Below are 18,919 nucleotides of genomic sequence, written 5' to 3'. Positions count from 1 at the left end.
CAAATCATCTAACAATAGACACATAGACTTTAACAACATCAATAGATAATGCAAAAGAGACAATCAACCAGCCCAAAAGAGAACAAAAAAGACTCCAGCACCACTCCAACAGTAATCAGTATCCAATCAATACCAATTAACAATCAATACCCTAATCAAGAAACAGCCAAAGAGCCCTCAGCAAATGGCCCAAAGAATCTAGGACAACCTCCAACCACACAGATAAGCAAGTCACCAGAATATAAACTCACAACAAACAGCACTGCTTACTTACTAGCACAGATGTTTACCTAGTTAGTTTATGCAATGAAACATTTGCAAGAAAACAAGCAAACTCAGAGCCTTCATTTCAACCTTGAGCTACTGTACAAATATCCTCTATTATTTACTTCTGGTTTCCATACAAAATTCCCATAACAAACAATGGGTTCAGGTAACTACAGCTGCATTCACTTAATAACTGCCATAAAAAACATTGTAAAATCAGATGCAGGCACATGATAAGCTGCTTTTTGACCATTACAACTTACGACCAAAATTGCAGCTTAATGTCATAAGTTGAATACTATCTGTAACCAGTTAACACACCCAATGCTCAGGCTATTTCTGGTAAACTCTACTCTCGAGGGTTTTTTTACTCGCAGTAAGCAACAGCATCTACATCTGATCACCTATACAGGTAACCCTCAACTTATGACCATAATTGAGCCCAAAAATTAGTAACATAGTTATTAAGTGAATCTGGCTTCCCCATTGACTTGATTGTTAGAGTTGCAAAAAGGTAATCACATGACCCAAGGACTATGCAATTGTCATAAATATGAGCCAATTGCCAAGCAGCTGAATCTTGATCATGTGATCATGAGGATACTGCTATTGTAAGTGTGAAAAATAGTCATATGTAACTTTTCTCAGTGCCATTGTAATTTCAAACAGTCACTAAACAATCTGTTGTACGTGGAGGACTACCTGTATAAAGGGATTTACAGTATACAAAGATAACATAATAATTCAATACAGTAAATCTTTACTATATCCAGGTTCCACAACTAGAGGTCACTGTATTTCACCAGGTTTTATCCCTGTATTTTTCTACTATATTTCCTCCTTTCACTTTCAATTCCTTTAATTTAGCTGGAGTTTCTATTCCCTGAGTAGCTGAATCTTCTGTGCTGCCACTGCACTTACCAGCTAAGAAACATTGCAATTTCTTCAACATAGCCAGGAAGCAAGAGGGGCAACTCTCCAAGGTAAGATATAAATAGGATGTGGATGGGGCAATTCTGAAAGAAATAAATGTCTGCAATAGCTGGAAAATATCTCCTGGTTAAGATTTTTCAAATAACGAACACTTTGGGACTGTTTTGCCTGAAGTGTAAGCTTTTTGCATATTCTGCAACTGTGAATTCTCGCAAAATTATTATAGGTGAATAATTGTTATCAATACAGCACAGTTTATATATATGTGTACTGAACAAATACTCTTAATGAGGAACATCCATTTAATTGGCCAATGGCAGGATAATTTGTTATAATTGATTTACTATTGATTTACTACATGCTAGACTAAGCGAGAACTGTTTTGAAGAGGAATTGTTGTATAGGGCCTATCAGAAAGGCTTTCTTTCCCTTTCCCTTTCCCTTTCCCTTTCCCTTCCTTCATATTTTTTTAATCCCATATTTATTATTTTCCATAAATAACTCAAGGCAGTGAACATACCTAATATTCCTTCCTCCTCCTATTTTCCCCAAAACAGCAACCCCATGAGGGAAAAATCAACCTTGGTTGACTTTAATCCAATAGATATTTATATATTTTACTAATCAACTTCCTTTCCTCTCCATGCCAAATTTTATCTAATTCTTGGTAGGTCATGTTAAAACCAAATTGTTCTTTATCTTTTTTGTAATGCGTTTGTATCTGCGCATAGGGCCACCATGCTATCTCTTTTCCTTGAATTGGTATTTGATTTCTACCCTTTAACTCTCCGGTTTGATGTAGTAGATCTTTATATCTTACAATATTATCAAAATCTAAAATGTTTGGCTGTGTAACTGCCTCCATTGTAGATAACCACAGTGGAACCTTACAGTAATGTACTTTTTTAAATATTTTCCCAAATAGTTAATAACACACTCCTTATATGATGCCTTTGAAAGTACAAGTGGTGTTTACTCTTTCCATCCCACATAAATGTGTGTCATCCAAGTTGGAGATCAAAGCCCTCTAATGTTAAGATCCATTTATTTATCAAATTAACCCAGTCTTTGAGCCAGGTTGCTATCATAGCATAGTAGTATGTTTCGAAATCTGGAAGACCAAAGCCTCCTTTCTTTCTATCATCCTGTAATAATTTATATTTTATTCTGGGTTTTTTCCCCTGCCATATAAATTTGGATATATGTTTATTTAGTTCTTCAAAGAAGCTTTTTTCCAACTTGACTGGCACTGTCTGAAATAAGAACAACAATTTTGGCAAAATATTCATTTTTACTATTTCAATATGGCCTAATAGAGATATTTGTAATTTAGCCCAATTATCTAAGTCTTTAAATATTTGAATTGTTAATTTATCATAATTATCTTTTTAAATTGATGAGCACCTAGCTGTCAGCCATATCCCCAGATATTTTACTTTATTTATCACTTGTATCCCTAATCTCTTTGTTAGTTCTTCCTTTTGTTCATTTGTACAGTTTTTTGTTATCACTTTTGTTTTTTCTTTATTAATTTTTAACCCTTCCATCTTTCCATATTGTTCTATTTCTTCCATCAAAATGGGTGTTGTTTCCAGGGGATCTTCTGCTATAAATGCCATATCGTCAGCAAATGCTTGAAGTTTGTACTCCTCTTTTTTAACAATTAACCCCCTGATCTCTTGATTTTGTCGGATTTGTACCAGTAGTGTCTCTTCTGCTAATATATAAAGTAGGGGAGCCAAGGGGCATCCTTGTCTTACACCCTTATTTATCCTTATGTTATCTGTATTTTCCCCATTTATTAATATTTTTGCTGTTTGGGTATTATATATTGTTTTAGTGAATCCTAAAAAAAAATCACCAAATTTCATGCCTGTCAGTTGTTTAAGAAGAAAATTCCAATTCAAATTGTCAAAAGCCTTCTGAGTGTCTAAAAACATCAGTGCTATTGTTTTAGTTGTGTGTACTTCATAGAATTCTAAAACATCCATAATTAGTCTTGTATTTGTCTTCATTTATCTATATGGCAGAAACCCATTCTGGTCAGTATGAATAATCCTACTTAATATTTTCTTTAATCTTTCCGCAAATATTGTAGCCAAAATCTTGTACTCTACGTTTAAAAGTGATATTGGCCTATAATTTTGAATTTTTTCTGGGTCTGATTGCTCTTTGTGAATAAGGGTTTTATATGCTTCAGTCCATGACTTTGGTATATTAGCACTATCCAAGGCTTCATTATATAAGTCTGTCATTAACTCCTCCAATAACTCTTGAAACTCATAGAATTCAGATGGAATTCCATCCAGGCCCGGGGTTTTATTTAGCTTTTGGACTCCAATTGCCTTTCTAATTTCTTCTGTGGATATTTTATTATTTAAAATACATTTCTCTTCATCCATAATTTCCAGTAAGTTTTTTTCCCTTCAAATATTGATTAATAAGTTCTTCTGGTACTTCTTTTTGATTGAATAGATTTGTAAAAAAGTCCTTGGCAATATCTTTCTTTTCCTGAGCCTGAGTACATACTTTCCCTTCTTGGTCTTGGAGAGCTACAATTGTTCTTTTTTCCTTGTTCTTTTTTTATTTTATGGGCTAACCATCTCCTTGGCTTATTTGCATTTTTAAAATAATTTTGTTTTACTAATTTAATTTTTCGGGCAAGGTCTTCCTGCATACTTAAATTTATCTTATGTTTTACCAAATCTATTTCTTTACTAGTGTTTTGATTATTTGGATCAATTTGTCTACTTCTAAATCTTTCAGTTTCTCTCTCCACACATTTTGTTGTTGCCTTTTTTCTGTATTCCTTTTAATACTATAGCAAATAGTTAAACCTCTCACGTAAGCTTTTGTTGTATCCCAGAGATTTTGAAGGGACATATGCTCTCTCTTATTTCAAGAAATATTTTCAATTCTTTTCTCACCATTTCAATATATCCGTTATCTTTTAGTATACTATTATTAAATGTCCATCTTCCAATCATTCTATTTCCTTTCCACTTAATTTGAATAGGGTTATGATCAGCCCATACATTTGGCAAAATCTCTATATTTTCAATGTTTTCCATTAAGCCTGGGTCCATCCAAATCTGATCTATTCTACACCAAGAATGATGGGGATTGGAAAAGAAAGTATATTGCTTTTTAGTTGGATATAGTTCTCTCCACACATCCTTCAAATTTAATTCCCTCACCATGTTATTAAAAGAAGATGGGAATATTCTCCTTTTATTTTTTTTTAATTTTGGGGGGAGCTTTTATAGTCTTTGTCCTTGTCTGAAACAGCATTTAAATCTCCTACAATACATATACTTGTATATTCAGTTTCTACTATCTTGTGATGAGTTTATTATAGAATTCTTTTTGATTTACATTTGGGGCATATAAAATCTTTTTCTGGTTTAATATTGTTAAGTTTGAGCAATGAGAGGCTGAACCAGAGCATGAGTGCAACAGTACTTTATTTACAAATAAAGGGCTGACCGTGCTTGCCAAGCCTGGAACTGGCTCGCAGCAATCAGCAGCCAGTTGGACCCCGCAGCCTGCTTTTATAGCTGGCTGCTGGGGAGAACTGACCAATGGGAATGGGGGAAATAAACGCCCACACAAGTGAGTGGACCTGAGTGAGAACTCCTTGAGTCCTCAGGACATAACACCCCTTCCCCCCAGATGCGAACACGCATAGTCCTTGAGGTAGATGGGGGGTTTGTGTTGGCGCCCGGAGCGGCGCAGCTCGGGAACATTGTCTGACTGTTCGGTATCAGTCTGTGACGGTTGAGCTGGCATAGTGTCGCCAACACCCTCTCTGGACTGGGCATCCTCGGGAACCACCGGGTTGGTTTCTGGAGTCAAACTCTCGTGGGTTGGATCCGGTTGATCAACTCTCTGGGCGCTGTTGTCCGGGTTTGGGCTGACCGGAACGACTGCTGGCGTAGACTGGTCACTGGGTGCGATGTGGCTGGGTGGCGGATGGGACGATTCCCCTTCGACTGGAGACTCTGGATCCTTGTTTGCGAGGTTGCTGAGGCGCCTTCTGAGTTGGTCTATGTGTCTCCTCCAGACGCGACCATCCTCCAGCCTGACTCTATATGATCTCGGCCCGGTGACGGCGATGACTTCGCCCGGAATCCAAAGTGGGTCCCCAGCGAAATTCCTTGCGAATATCGGCTCCTGTAACATAAAATGTCTAACCCCAAGTGGAAGCGAGGGGAGAATCAGGGCAGTATTGTGGGTGCAGTCTATCCAATACAGTCCTCAGGCGCCGGCCCATCAGAAGTTCCGCTGGGGACTTATTGGTGACTGCACAGGGGGTTGAGTGCTGGCTCATCAGGAACCGTGAGAGTTTGTGGTGCCAGTCATCTCTGCCAAACCTAGCGAGGGCCTCTTTGGTGGTCCTGACGGCCCTTTCAGCCAACCCATTACTCGCAGGGTGAAATGGGGCTGTTAAAATGTGGCGGATGCCTAGGTTGGCTGCAAAACGGCTGAATTCTACTGATGCGAACTGTGGGCCATTATCGGAGACCAAGGAGTCGGGTAGTCCATGGGTAACGAACAGGCGCGTTAACACGTTGGTGATTGCTAGTGTGGTTGTCGTGGATAGCTGCGCCACGTCTATCCACTTGGAATAAGCGTCCACGACCACTAGGAACATCTTTCCATGCACGGGGCCGGCCAGATCGATATGGATTCTAGACCAAGGGGCGCTGGCGCTCTCCCATCTGGTAGGGGTGGCGATGGGGGGAGCAGGACGGGATTCCTGGCAAATGCTGCAGGAACTTACCCAATTGACAATGTCCTCGTCTAGACCCGGCCACCACACGTAGCTGCGTGCCAACGCCTTCATTCTCACAATGCCGGGGTGTCCCTCGTGCAACGCCTCCAGGACTCGGGTACGCAGCGAGGTCGGAATGATCACTCGAGTGCCCCACAGTAGACAACCCTGCAAACTGGACAGCTCCTGCATACGAGTCTTAAAGGGTGCGAATTTGTTATCAACATTGCCTCCCGGCCACCCCCTCCTCACCCAGTCGAGCACCTGGGCGAGCGTTTGGTCTGCCTTGGTTTTGGCGGCGATGTCAAGGGCGGTGATGGGCAGGTCCAACTGGGTGATTTCAAAAATGGCATTGACAGGAGCTGGGTCTTCAGCCGGAGCGGGTAAGGGGCAGCGACTGAGTGCGTCAGCGTGGGATAGAGTTTTGCCCGGGCGGTGGATAAGTTTGTATGAGTAGGCCGCGAGAAAAAGTGTCCACCGTGTCATCCGAGGGGAGAGGACTTGAGGTGTCTGTTTGTCGCCGGCCAGTAAGCCCAGGAGGGGTTTATGGTCGGTGACCAGTTCGAAGAAGTGGCCAAAAAGGAATTCGTGAAACTTTTTCACGGCTGCAACAGCTGCTAGGGCTTCCTTGTCTATTTGGCTGTAATTTCGCTCCATGGCCGAGAGCGTCCTGGAGAAAAAGGCGATGGGGGCCTCGGCGCCATTGGCGAGTCGGTGACTAAGGACCGCCCCAATTCCAAAAGGGGATGCGTCTGCTGCCAGTACTAAAGGAAGGTTGGGGTCGAATTGGATGAGCACTGCCTCTGACGTAAGTAGTGATTTGACGGCGTTAAACGCCTGGTCTTCTTTGTGCCCCCAGTGCCACGGTGACTTTTTGTCTAGTAATCGGTGTAGGGGTTCGGCTATTGAGGCTTTATGGGGCAAAAGGAGGCATAAAAGTTTAGGAGTCCCAAGAAAGCTTGTAGCTCCGTTTTGGAGGTCGGTGTGGGGGCTTCGTGGATCACCCTGACTTTGGACTCCAGGGGTGAATGCCAGAGGCGTCAATTTTATAACCCAGAAAGTCCACCTGTCTAGTGGCAATGGCGCATTTTTCTTTTTTTAACTTGAGGCCATGCTGTCTGAACCTCTCTAACACTGCTCGCACTCTCTGGAAGAGTTGGGGTCTGTCCCTGGGCGAGACCAAAATGTCGTCGAAGTAGGGTACTACACCAGGGAGGCCCTGTAAAATCCGCTCCATAAGGGATTGAAAAATGCCCGGGGCAACACTTACGCCAAATTGGAGACGCTTGCATCGGAAGGCACCCCTGTGAGTGACAATGGTCTGAAGTTCCGCTGTTTGGTTATCAACAGGGAACTGTTGATATGCTTGAGACATGTCCAATTTAGCAAAAATACTGCCCGGTTCGAATGTATGCAATAAATGCTGAATGACGGGCACGGGATAGGCGCTAACTTGTAAATATTTATTGATTGTTGTCTTGTAGTCCGAGCAAATTCTCAGGCTACCATCTTTTTTTAGGGGTGTGACAATGGGCGTCTCCCACTTGGCGAAATCTGTTGGCTCAATGACCCCTTGTTTTAGTAGTTTATCTAATTCAGCGTCTAGTTTTGGTCGAATAGCAAATGGAACTCTACGTGGTTTTAATCTGATTGGGGCTGCCTGGGGGTCAACGGTGAACGAGATGGGGGTTCCATTATAACACCCCAGCTCCTCGCTGAATACATCTGCGTAGTCAGCGAATAAGGAGTCAGTGTCTGAGGTTGAGACAGCATGGACTCCTGTTAACCCTAGGCCGAGGTGGGGAAACCAATCGAGCCCCAATAAGGTAGGTAGATTGCCGTTAACTACCACTAGAGGTAGGTGGCCTTTAAAAGCTCTAAAACTGACAAAGAACTTGCCTCTGCCAATCACGGGAATGGCCTTCCCCTGGTAGTCCTTCAGACCGAACTGGCATCTCTGAAGCCGGGTAGTAGATAGGCTGGGGTGGAGTCTCTTGAGGGTGTTCCACGAGATTATTGAGAGCGCTGACCCTGTGTCAACCTCCATGTGGCACGGTTTACCTTCTAGGGAAACGGAGAGAGAAATTTTACTAACAGAGTGGCAAGTACGCCTGGCAAGGCGGTGCGTGCGACAGTTTAATACTTGCCTCTGTGGTCCCGAGTGCGAGGACAGGGGTCTTTGTGGAGCGCTTTGGGGGGCTTGGCAGACTCTCGCAATGTGCCCCCTCTTATGGCAGTTGTTGCAAACGGCTCCTTTAAACTTGCAGGTGGCCCTTTGATGTGATCCCCCACAGGCTAGGCACAGGGTGATGTGCTTGGGTGGACCGGTGTATTCTTGTTTGGCCCCTACCTGCGACCGTCTGTCATTGGTGAGGCGATGGACATCGTTCTCCTCGCTGTGGCCTTCCTCCGCTTCCACCTCTTCGGAATGGACTGGGAACGCTGCTAGCTTGGCGCTTGGGCCCTGAATTTCGGTGGCTGAGTTCGTAGCTAGCTCGGCTGCTAGGGCCTCCTCTACCGCTTGCGCGAGGTTGAGGTCTTTTTTTAGCTAGCAGTCGCCTCTGTAGGTTGAGATCCTTGACCCCACAAACCAATTGATCGAGGAGCATGTCCTCCAGGTATGTTCCAAACCCGCAGTGCAGGGCTGCTGTTCTGAGGGCGGCCATATATTGGTTGATGGTCTCCTTACTTGATTGCTTCCTCATTCGGAACGTGAACCTCCTGGCGATTTGTGAAGGTCTGGGAGCGTAGTGGTTTGTGAGGATCTCAAGCAGCTCGGACCACGGAACGTTTTTAATTCTCTCGGCGCCACGAGTGCTGCAGCGGTATCAAACGGTGGCTCCGCAGTAGATTAGGAAATAGGATTTTTCCGATGCTCTCCCGCATCCGACAGGCCGACCGCATCGATGTAATGATTGAAACGGTTCTTATACGATTCCCACTTCTCCTCGTCTGGTTTAAACGCCGGGAATACTGGATTGGAACTCATGGTGCTGGAAGCGGCTGGGCTACCTGCGGAGAAATCTCTCTGGGACTACGAACGCTCGTGAGTTACAAGTGATATCAGCTCTGGAGAGGTTTTTTGCTACCCTCTCTTTCTCTCTCTCTGGGTTACCACGTTGGCTGCTAGCCGTTGGAGGTGTCTTGATTCGCGCCAAAAAAGTGGGCGTTAGTGACTCTCTACAGCGCTGTGCTGTGATTCCTACTGGCCCGAAATTCAAATGACACCCGTTTGAATTTCGCGCCAAATGCAGAGCGGCTGCGGCTCGCAGCGCTTCACTTTCCCCGTAGCGAGGCTAACAAGCGGCTACAGACGCTTCTAACTATTTGACTCAGACCGCTTTCTCTGGCTGCGGATCTGCGTTTGCTCTTTTTGATCGCTCGTTTCGCTAGCTGACCGCTCTCTCTAGGCTGCGGATCAGCGTTTCCCTTGTTGCCAGCCGATCGCTCTCTCTGGGCTGTAGATCGGTGGCTAGTGACTCAGCGGTTGCAAGGTGCTTCTGGTAGCCATCCCATCCTCGTCGCCAGTGTTAAGTTTGAGCAATGAGAGGCTGAACCAGAGCATGAGTGCAACAGTACTTTATTTACAAATAAAGGGCTGACCGTGCTTGCCAAGCCTGGAACTGGCTCGCAGCAATCAGCAGCCAGTTGGACCCCGCAGCCTGCTTTTATAGCTGGCTGCTGGGGAGAACTGACCAATGGGAATGGGGGAAATAAACGCCCACACAAGTGAGTGGACCTGAGTGAGAACTCCTTGAGTCCTCAGGACATAACAAATATTATTTCTATAAATAACATTCTCCCTTCATCATCCTTATATACTTGTTTGTGTTGCAGTCAATCTTTTATATATACTACGATACCCCTTTTTCTTTGATTTGAAAAAGCCCAATACATTTTTCCCAAATTGATATCCTTTAGGACAGTGGTTCCTGACCTTTTTTTCGCCCCGCACCTCTAAAGAAATTTCACTTGAACCTCGCACCCCCTGAAATTTAGACTTTAGGAACTACTGAACACGTTAAATATATGGTAGGATTGAATCTTTTCAGCTATGTATGTGACGGCCACTAAATAACGATACTTAACTCTAAAATGAAAACAAACTTAATCCATTGCATAATAAATAAAAATGCCAACATATAGCCAATATCCTATTATTTACCTGGACTTTTCTCGCACCCCCTGGAATATCGTCTCGCACCCCCAGGGGGTGCAAGCACCCCAGGTTGGGAACCCCTGCTTTAGGAGGTCTGCCTGTTTATCTATGATGTGTACTTCTTGTATACAAGTTATATCTGCATTTTGTTTTTTAAGTTTTTCAAATGACTGTTTTCTTTTTAATGTTGAGTTTAAACCATTGATATTAACTGAAAACAAGGTGATTTCTCTGTTCATGTTACTGTCTGTGTAGAGTGTTTTTTGTTTCTTTCCTTGTTCTGGGTTCTCTTGTACTTGGTCTGTTATCCTCACCTTCTCTAAGTTTCTGAGATTCTGACTGTGGTGCAAGTTCTTTCTCTTCAGAGAGTTGTTCTTCCTGACTCCTTGTATTTAAATCTTCTCCACTTTCACGTTCTTCCTCAGGTCCCAGATATTGTTTGCGAAATTGATGCACTTTCTCTATTGTATCAATTTTATATTTTTTATCCTGCCATGTTACTAGGAGCCCTTCTGGGGTGAGCCATCTGAATGATATACCATTCTTAATTAACTGAGATGACAAAAACTGGTAGCCCTTTCTTTGCTCCCTAACTCTCCTAGGTATTTGCTTCAATATTACCACTTCATGATCTTTATATATCAGTGGCTCGTCTCTGGTCTTGCCGTATAACATGTCTCATATCGTCTTTCTCTCGAATCTGATGTGGATTTCTTGGGGTAGTCTGTGTCTTTGGGTGTAATGGGTATATACTCTGTAGACCTCATCGATGTCATTCTCAGTTTCCTGTTTGTCTTTCTGTAGGGCTGTTGCTATCAAATTTGCCATTATTTCACGTAGATCTTCCTTTTTATCTTCAACAACATTCTGGAATCTCAAATAAAATGATGCTTTTTCTAATTCTATATGCACCATGGAATCCCGAAGTTCACAACACAAGACTTTCCAATTTTGTTCCAATTCCTCTAATCTCTTTTCCACCACCTCAGTTCTTGCCTCTACTGTGTTTAATTTTTGTTCATTTTTTGTCATTGTCTCCTGCATCTTTCCGATTTTGCTATCCAAATTTTGTATCTCGTTCTTCACTCTTCCTATTTCCATTCTCATTTCCAATTTCATGTCTTCGTGATTCCTCGCTATCAGTTCATGGGTTTTTACCATCATTTCCTGCATCATAGCAAGTATTGACTGTACTGCCTGAAAACTTTGGGTGGAACTTGTCTTTTCCACCAGTGACATTGCGTCAATCGATCTCTGTCCCAGAGGTGAAGATGTCACTGTTGTAGGTTTCTTCCCTGATTTTACATTTGTAGTTATTGTTGCCATGTTAACTATTTGTAGAAGCTCTCTCCAATCCACCATCAACTATCCCTAGTAGAGTTATTTTGTCTTTTCCTTTAAATACAATATACGTATTCATACATCTATTGTTAAATAAGAGTTTTCTATTATAGATAGTCCCAGACAGATCTTTTTTCTATTTCTTAACTGGTCAAATATTATAAGGTTTGGAGAGTTAAATATTAATCCAATATACATATAGTTAATCCACTATAAATACAATTAAATAGATACCAGTATGCTTAACCAGAAAACACGAAACCTATATAATCACGTAATTAATGTAAATAGTTAAAGCACCAAGCTCATTAATATATTTAAATATATGAATTTATCTATTTCCTTAAGGATATATATTTAATCAAAGTAAGTAAGTCTAATTTCTTTTCCCCGCCCTAGATTTCTTATGTAGAACTTTTAAACAAAAATTGATTGGTATATTCTCCCTCGAGCTGCTCGGATCATCCAGAGAGTGGGAGGTGCTCAAGTCTGCATCTGTGTAGGCTGAGCTTAATTACTGAGGAACGCTCCGCCCTCTGTCACGTGGTCCCTTGTAGCATTCCCCAGTTTTATGCTCCGCTTTCGCAGAGTTAGGCTGTGTGTTTTGATTGTGCTTCCCACTCTTTGGCTGATTCAAGCAGGATAATATTTCAATTACAGGCTTGATTTCAGTTTATTATTTCCTTAGCCTCTGCACATCTGTGGGTGTCTTGAGACTTAGGAGTGTGCGTTTTCGCCCCCAGGGGGCTGAGCGGGTGGCTTAGCAGCGCTTAGCGCTACCCCGCCCCCACACTCTGCCATTTATTTTCTTTCCGTTCCTGCCTTGCCGTCCTTGTGCCTTTCTAGAGGTCCGGAGCCTTTTATTCTGGTTTTCCCCCCACTAACACCAATCGCCCAGACAGAGGCGATTTCAGCATCTTCGCGGCTTGGACGCACCCGCCCTGAGCCGCCCACTTCGTTTTTTGCTTTCGATTTCCAGGCGGCCACCATTTTGCAGGCCTCCTATTGCTGCGACGATCTGCTGGCCCTAGCCGTAGGCTCCCAGGCCTAGTAGGGCTGATCTCTCTATCTCCCTCTCCCCTCAAAAGGGAAAAAGCGGTACTTTATTTTATTACTTTTTGGTGTAAGTGTTGGCTCCCGCAGCAGAACTCAGGGCGGGGAAGTAGAAAAGCAGCCACTCCCTCCCTGGGGGTGGGGGGCAAGCTGCCTGAGGCCTTGTATTGCTGGCGTTGATTTGGCTAATTGGCTTCTTCTTCCTTTTACCAACTGCCAGGTTGTTATTCAGTCCCTAATACAGAATATCTTCATATTTCTTTACATTGGTGATCCAATCTCATCCAATTGGCATTTATTCTCTCTCAGATTTGCTTAGAGAGACTTAGCCTTCCATCACTGTCCCTGCAGTGTGTTTTTCCTGGATCCTTATCCTGGTGGGATATATTTGTACATTAAAAGTCTATATCTGTGGCAGTTTTTAATTTTTTTTTCCTTTTTTGGTCATATTTTTCAGATTATTCATTGCAAATTCCAAAAGGGGGCGCGGGCCAGTTTCTGGATACCCGGCCTTACCCAGGTTGTATCCTAGGCGTGCCAACCGCCTGTACACATATATATATTTCTATATATATTCATATTGATACTTCTGTTGTTTCACCATGGTAGATGATAACCCTAACTCCTGCCATTCTTTGAAGGCAAAATCTAAGTCCCATCATGTGCGCAGACAGGCTAAGGAAACCTCCCAGGAGACTTCTAAGGCCTCTCAAAGGGACGCCTTAAGGCGTCATAAGGCACTAGAGAGGGAGTTCGATAGGCGCTCTAGGGTGACTCAACCAACACCCCCATCCGCCCCTTCTACTTCCAGGCACCCCCCCCCTCCAGTTTGTTCCCCTCTCTCCAGGCACAGCTCATCCCAGGAGTCTCACGCCCCTGGACCAGCTACCAGCCGGATGCCTGAAGCAACCTTCACTCCCACGGCCGCTGGCCTAAGACAGGAGGACCTGCCCACGATCGAGATGCCTGAGTACATGAGAACTTGGATGGAGCAGGCTATTTGACAGGGGATAGCTCAAGGCATGCAGCAGATGGCCGGACCAAGCCTTCCTCAGACGGCTCCCGCACAAGAGCCGGTGCCAACTAGGTCCATGCCCACCCTGGACCCCGCTCCTGGTCAGGTACCCTCCCGGGGGGCCAGCCCTCTTCCAGAAAGGGAACCGGAGGACCGAATGGAAATTTTAGACCAATACAGGGAGGAGGAGGAGGACCTTGAATGGGGATCCACCTTCCATGGGGATCCCTTTTCGGATTTAGACCCGATGGAAGCAGAGTTGTCAGAGGACGAGGGCCTTACCCCCGATCAGCCTTCCTTTGTGGGGTTATTCAAGCCCCACATGTTCAAGTCCATCTTGTTCAAGGCCAAGAACACCTCGGGCCTGGCCACTCAACTCCCCCCTGCCCCCCTCTCCTCTGGGGAGGAACCGGAGGACGCAATGTTCAAGCAGCCCGTGGTGGCCGAGGATCTGATTCCCGCCCCTCCCATTTTCCACGATCTGGTTTCTAACCAACTGGGCTTTACGGGGGCTCCTCCGGCCCCATCCACACAGGATAAGAGGTTGTTTAACCTCGAACCGAGTTTCTGCTCCCTCCTCAATACCTCGGAGGTGGACGAGCCCATTATTGGTCTCGCCTCTTCCTCCTCCCCGAGTGACCCCCTGGAGACCCTCAAACCCGAGGATAGGAGGTCTGAATTGGCCTTGTCTCGGGCTCATCTAGCCGACGCCTGGGCAATTAGATTGGCCACCGCAGCCTCCTTCTTTACTAGATCCTCTATCCGGTGGCTCCGTCAACTGAAGTCACACATCCCTCCATCCAATATACGGGCGCTTCAGGACATAGCCAAAATCACAGCGGCGGCAGAGTTCTCAGCTGACGCCACGTACCATTCAGTTAAATTCGCCTCCCGGGCGTTAGCGTCTCAGGTCACTGCCCGCCGCCTGCTCTGGCTCAAACCATGGCAGGCAGACGTGAAGAACAAGGTCAAGCTGGCCTCTGCCCCCATTAAGGGGGAGAAGCTTTTTGGGCCGGCCCTGGACCCCCTCTTGGCCGAAACTAGGGGAAAGAAGAAATTCCTTCCTCCTCTTTTTCAGAGGCCTGACTCCCGAACCCCTCAGCCCTTTTGAAGAGGATCCTCCTGGTCCTTCTACCAGTCCCCCTTCCCCCCCAGGTACCCGAGGCCTCCCTCGTATAGAGCATCATATCCCCAGGATCGTTCCGACTCGAGCGATCGAAATAGGAGGGGCGGAGGATTTAAGCGTCCCTTCAGGGGTTCCGGGGGGAGACCCTTCCAGCGCTCCAAATAGATCCTGTCTCTTTCCCCCCATTGGTGGTCGGCTGATACATTTCGCTGACCTGTGGGATTCTACCACTTCCGACAAATGGGTCAGGGACTCCATTAGGTTTGGACTTGCTCTGGAGTTCAACTCTCAACCTCCCGAGTTCTTCATGTCATCTCCTCCCTCTAGGGACCCCTCCAAACGCAAATTAATGGATTCTGCCATCCACCGCTTACTCTCCATCCAGGCCATCCAGCCAGTTCCTCCCTCTCAGCGAGGCCAGGGTTTCTATTCCCACCTCTTCGTGGTTCCCAAGTCCTCGGGGGGATGGAGGGCTATCCTGGACCTCAAACGACTCAACCGCTTCCTAACCCTCCGCAAATTCAAAATGCACACCCTTCAATCCATTTTGCAGGGCACCAGGCAAGGAGATTGGCTATCTTCTATAGACCTCTCTGAGGCATACCTCCACATCCCAATTCGGCCTTCCCACTCCAAATTCCTTAGATTCTATTACAATCACCATCATTTCCAGTATGTGGCCCTTCCCTTTGGGTTAGCTTCCGCTCCCAGAGTTTTCACTAAGATCCTCGCAGCCCTGGCAGCTCGCTTAAGGGACTACCTGGTCCAGCTCCACTGCTATCTGGATGATATCCTCATCCTGTCCCATTCCCAATCCCAAGCAGAACTGGACACCAAGACTACCCTCTCTGCTCTCCAGGCCCATGGTTTTCTGGTCAACCAAAAAAAGAGCCAACTGGTCCCTTCTACCCGAATTGCCCACTTGGGGGCCATCATTGACATGGTGCAGGAAAAAGTGTTCCTTTCCCCGGAAAGGCTCCAGAGTATTCGAAATTCAATTCAGGTTATTCGACGATCAAAGAGGGTTTCTCTATTAGAATTGTCTAAATTACTGGGAAAAATGGTTTCATGCATCTCTATTATTCCTTGGGCCCGTCTTCATACCAGGTCCCTGCAGTGGCTCCTGCTCCCGTTTCAAAGGTCTGGCAGAAGCAACTCAAAATCCTTCATCAAGGTACCTCCAAAGGTCCTCTCATCTCTCTTCTGGTGGACCAACCCTGCCATCAACAGGGGTCATCTCTTCAAAGATCCCCAGCGTCTCATCATCATCACAGACGCCAGCCTGAGCGGCTGGGGCGCTCACATCCAGTCCCTTACAACGCAGGGCAAATGGTCCCAAGCAGAGCGGGCCTGCAGCATAAACTGGCTGGAGCTCCACGTCATCCATCTGGCCCTGAGCCATTTCCTGCCTCAGGTACGCGGGCGGCACGTCCTTATTCTCACGGACAATGTTACCGCCAAGGCCCGTGTCAACAGGCAAGGCGGGACCCAGTCTATCCGGTTGATGAGAGAGGCCGAAAGACTCTGCTGTTGGGCAGAGCGTCACCTCCTCTCGATCAAAGCAGAACACATTTCGGGGGCCTCAAACACCCGAGCGGACTGGTTAAGCAGGGCCACCGTGGACCAGTCTGAGTGGCGCATTCACCCATCCCTTTTCAGGGAGGTGACCATGATCTTCGGTCTCCCATCAGTGGATCTCTTTGCATCCACCCGCAACACCCAGCTCCGTTGGTTCTTCTCCAGATTCCCTTCCCCCGGGGCCGAGAATCACGACGCACTTCGCTGTCCGTGGCCCCTGGGACTCCTGTACACCTTCCCCCCGTTAGCTTTACTTCCCAGAGTCATTCAGAAACTGATCCAGGAGAAGGCAGATCTGATTTTAGTTGCCCCCTATTGGCCCAGGCGGCCGTGGTTTGCGGACCTCTGCAACCTTTCGGTGTCTCCCCCGTGGAGAATCCCTCCGGACAGGATCTCCCTGTCTCAGGGGCCCATTCAACATCCGGAGCCCCAATGGCTCCAACTAACCGTGTGGAGGTTGAGCAGGAAAAGTTGAGGAAGGAGAATTTATCTGACCAGGTCATTAACACGATCCTGGCCGCCAGACGGCCTTCAATCAATCGGATATACGATGCCACCTGGGTCAGCTTCTGCAGGTGGTGCCATGCCTCCATGGTCAACCCGCTCTCGCCTTCGGTGGCCCAGATTTTGAATTTTCTCCAGGATGGGCTCAAAAAAGGTCTCTCACCTAATACCCGGAGACGCCAGGTAGCGGCCCTCTCGACCGTCGTCTCTGGCGACAATCTGGGTCCCTTCTCTCACCATCCCCGTATCAGGGCCTTTCTAAGGGGGACTACTAACCTCCATCCCCCTGTCGTGCACCGGTACCCCACTTGGGACCTTAACAAGGTCCTGGTGGCCCTAACCAAACCTCCTTTCGAGCCTATTAGAGAATCCTCTCTCCAAACTTTGACCTTTAAGGTAGTATTCCTGGTGGCAATTACCTCGGCTCGCCGAATTTCGGAGATTGCTGCCCTTTCGGTGAGAAAGGACCTTTGTATCTTCCATTCCGATTGGGTGGTCCTACGCCCCGCCCCGCCCTTCTTGCCCAAGGTCAATTCAGCCTTCCACAGGGCTCAGGAGCTTACACTCCCGAACTTTTGTCCCAATCCTTCGCGGGAAAGGGAGAAACGATGGCACACCCTAGATGTGAGGCGGGCCCTCCGCATATACATTAACCGCACGCAACCCTTTAGAAGGTCCGAGTCCTTATTTCTCTCCTTCCAGCCCAAGTCCTTAGGCCACAAGGTGTCCCCTTCCACCATCGGGCGATGGATCAGAGCCACCATCGCCAAGGCTTATTCGTCTCAGGCCTTGCCAGTTCCCAGCGGGGTTATGGCGCATTCCACCAGAAGTGCGGCCACCTCTGCGGCCTGGGCTTCCCCCTCCCCTTTCATTAGGCACTATAAGATTGACATCTTTGCATCAGCGGAGGCCTTGTTTGGTAGACGAGTCCTCCAGCGGGTCATCGAGGACCGAGGGGAGCTTCCACCCCAGACGGATTCCCTCCCGTAGGACAGCCAAGCTTTGGTATGTCCCACTCTCTGGATGATCCGAGCAGCTCGAGGGAGAATGGGCGTTGGTCTTACCTGACACGCCATTTCTAGTCGAGCTGCGAGGATCATCCAGCCCCACCCCTTTTAATTTTTTTCCGTCTGGGGGAACCTTGTTTCAGCCAATGATACCTTAAGTCTAGTTAGATGAGAGTTAGACGACTTTCCTCCTCTCTTGACTTCGCATAAACTGGGGAACGCTACAAGGGACCACGTGACAGAGGGCGGAGCGTTTTTCAGTAATTAAGCTCAGCCTACACAGACGCAGACTGGAGCACCTCCCACTCTCTGGATGATCCTCGCAGCTCGACTAGAAATGGCGTGTCAGGTAAGACCAACGCCCAATTTATCAGTAGAACAATAAGATAAAAATAATATTTTATAATTATTCTTTGACCATCTAATTCATATGCTGATAGAATCACTTTCCAACGATTATTCAATTAATCCAAAAAGTTCAATCAGTATTAAGCAATATTCTGTATACAAATTTCTAATATACTGTATTTACCTCTATCAAATTAGTTTTCTACCAATGTCACTTAAATAGGTTTGTATCTTACCAATATCTATTAAATCAGATCTACAGGGTTTTTTTTGTTAATTGTCTTAAAACAACTCTTAATTCAAAATGTCCTCATTCTAAGTTGCACAATCACTTTCTCTGTTTGTATATTTTCTTGTTACTCTTTTGTTCTTTTATTCCCACACAGTCACAGTTCCTCTTATAAACCTTAAATAAATTTTCTTATTTTGTTGTCAGGATTGTCTATTAATATTTATCAAATTAAAGTTTCTTTTCCCCAGTCCTTTCTTCCAATCTTTCAACGTATCAAAAGTTCATTTCCAAGTTTTACACACTTAATTGTCCTTTCATTTTCCTATACCATTTAATCACTTTCACTTCTTTTCCTTTCTTTCCCCACTTCTCAAATAAATGGACAATAAAGTTCTATAGTTCATTCCTCCACTTGTAAAGCAAATGTTATTATCTCACACTTCATCTCCTCAGGTTTCATGATTCCATTAGTCAGCATAAATTTCTGCCATTCTTTAAGTCAGCGCTCCTGTCAATAACTCCGCTGCTTCATCACACCACTTAATTCAGAGCTTCCTTCACAATATACACCAATATTCTGAA

The 18,919-nt window shown here is 45.7% G+C and overlaps 1 protein-coding gene across 2 annotated transcripts in view; it reads left to right on the top strand.

The window, feature by feature from the left end:
- Positions 1 to 1,103: 1,103 nt before the first annotated feature.
- Positions 1,104 to 18,919, top strand: part of TDRD7 (tudor domain containing 7) — a 55,752-nt gene continuing 37,936 nt past the window's right edge. The window contains exon 1 of one of the 2 annotated variants that reach the window (XM_026712699.2): positions 1,104 to 1,250. The gene's annotated coding sequence lies outside the window, so the exon portion shown is untranslated. The remainder of the gene's footprint in view (positions 1,251 to 18,919) is intronic. The other variant, XM_087926322.1, reaches the window with a different exon arrangement.

Source organism: Pseudonaja textilis, chromosome 2, assembly GCF_049901715.1.
Source record: "Pseudonaja textilis isolate UNSWEBS1 chromosome 2, rPseTex1.2, whole genome shotgun sequence".
Taxonomy (NCBI): domain Eukaryota; kingdom Metazoa; phylum Chordata; class Lepidosauria; order Squamata; family Elapidae; genus Pseudonaja; species Pseudonaja textilis.
The sequence above is the reverse complement of the archived record's forward strand: the minus strand, read 5'-3'. Positions and strand labels throughout refer to the sequence as shown.